A 2500-nucleotide genomic window follows, 5' to 3' on the forward strand; every position below is an offset into this window, starting at 1 on the left:
CTCTCTCTCTTTACCACTCCTCTCCTTTCCTTCACCTCTCCCCACTCTCAATAAAAAAAAGAACACGAGGCAAAAATAAGAAAAATAAAAAGGAGAGAAGGACGCGACCTCATTTCTTAAGTTCCCCCCTGGATATTTTGACGTTTTCTTAAGCTCCGGCAGCGCGAGAGAAGATCAGCACTGAATTAATAATTGCAGAAATATTTACAACCTTCAAGCCACGTAGAAAGTTTAGCTATTCATGATATTTGTTTACACTCTATTTACACTTCTTGGCCGTGTCTTCCCAGCTATTTGTTACTGTTGTCCTTGTTGTTGTTGCTGTTGATATTGTTTGGTTAGTAGTGATTTTAATGAAATTATGATTTAAATTGTTATTGTAGTTGTTTTTGTTATTGTTGTTGTTATAATTATCATTAACATTATTGTCGTTCTTATTATTGCTGATATCATTATCTTTTTATCATTTTTATTATTATTATTATTATTATTATTATTATTATTATTATTATCATTATTATTACTATCATTATTGTTATTATTATTAGTAGTAGTAGTATTATTATTATTATCAATATTATTATTATAATCATTATTATTATTATTATCATTATTGTCATTATCACTATTAATAATATCATTATGGTTATTATTATTATCATTATCAATATATTGCTGTTGTTGTTATTATTGTTATCACTAATATCATCATTATTATTATCCTTATATTTACTATTGTTGTTATTATCATAGGTCTTATTATGTTATTATCATGACTGATATTATTATCATTATTATTATTATTCTATTTATTATCATCACAATTATTATTGTTATTATTATATTATTGTTATTATCATTATCATCATAATTGTTATTGTTATATTATTATCATTACCGTTACTATTCATTATTACTATTATCAAAATTATTCTCTTTCTCTCTTTCTCTCCAACCCCCCTCTCTCCCTATCACTCCTTCAAATCGGAAATATTAGCATTATAATATATCCATCCATTGCACTCTATACATAATACTTTAGTACATCTTATACAAGTATAGAGTGAATCCGGTTTATGGTTGCCTGTGTTGATGTATGGGCGACGCTGCCAGCTGACATATGTAATATGAGCGTGTGTGTATGTATGTCTCTGTGTACATATATGTGGGAGAGGACATGTGTTGAGTTATGTGTATATTATTCGCCTATGTAGGTATCTGTGTGTACAATATTTGTGTATCTATGGATATAGGCGTGCAAATGTGTTTTGGCTTGAGTTCGTTATGCTGATGTACATGTGTGCGTGTGGCCATGTTTTGGCTGATGGATATGTAAATCATTTATAAATATCTTTGTGTACATAGTTATGTATCTCTGTATGTGTATGCGATCGCCGGGTGGATATGAAGCATTTCCATGTTTAAGTGTGTTTGTGTGCGTGTTAGTTTGTGTGTTTGCGTAAGTGTGTGTGTGTGTGTGCGTGTAAGTTTGTGTGTTTGTGTAAGTGCGTGTGTGTGTGTGTGTGTGTGTGTGTGTATGTATGTGCGTGTGTGTGTGTGTTTGTGTGTGTGTATATGCCCGCGCGTGTGTGTCCGGGTGTCTATACATGTGCGTGCAAGCATGTGTATGTTTTTTCTTCTGATGCAAACGTAACAGTTGTACGAACGAGACGCTCTGGCCGCGTGTGTGTGTGTTTGTGGCACATGGCCCTGTGGGGAGCAGCGTCACCTCGCGCCGTTCCCTGGCACAGCGCCGCGACCAGTGCCAGGGTGCCAGCGAGCCGACCTTGCGCGTGGCTCTAGCGAGGCCCTGACGCCGCGTGCAATAACCTCTGGTCGAAAGCACGCGTGAACATCGTGTGAAATGGGACTTACTGCTTCCATTCTGTCATGCGGGCGCTGGCACGCAGACGCGAGCCACGTGTACACATGCATGTGCGTATACATTTGTGCACACACACACACAAATATATATATATATATATATATATATATATATATATATATATATATATATATATATATATATATATATATATAGATAGATAGATAGATAGATAGATAGATAGATAGATAGATAGATAGATAGATATAAACATATAAGGTATACAGAGAAAGAGAGAAATGAAAGATATATACAAATATAAACACATCTAAACATATATACAAACATACATATACATAAGGTGATATATTCTTTTCAGTATCAATTCTCTCTCTCTCTCTCTCTCTCTCTCTCTCTCTCTCTCTCTCTCTCTCTCTCTCTCTCTCTCTCTCTCTCTCTCTCTCTCTCTCTCTCTCTCTCGCTTTATCGGTATCCCGGTCTCTTTTTCGTCTACCAATAGTCTCTATCTCTCCTACTCTCCTTTTCTCTCTCTTTTTATTTATCTATTTTTACCCCCTCCCCCCCACTTTCTCAGATTTTCCAAATTCACTCTCTTTAAAAATCTTCCTAATTCTCTTGGAGATTCTATTATGAGTAAAAAAATATCCCCCTCCC

The 2500-nt window shown here is 34.8% G+C and overlaps 1 protein-coding gene across 3 annotated transcripts in view; it reads left to right on the forward strand.

The window, feature by feature from the left end:
- The window catches only part of LOC113819525 (somatostatin receptor type 5), a 257295-nt gene that overhangs the window by 250678 nt on the left and 4117 nt on the right, over positions 1 to 2500 (forward strand). The gene's annotated exons all lie outside the window — the stretch shown is intronic.

The sequence above is a fragment of the Penaeus vannamei genome, chromosome 41, assembly GCF_042767895.1.
Source record: "Penaeus vannamei isolate JL-2024 chromosome 41, ASM4276789v1, whole genome shotgun sequence".
NCBI classification, from domain to species: domain Eukaryota; kingdom Metazoa; phylum Arthropoda; class Malacostraca; order Decapoda; family Penaeidae; genus Penaeus; species Penaeus vannamei.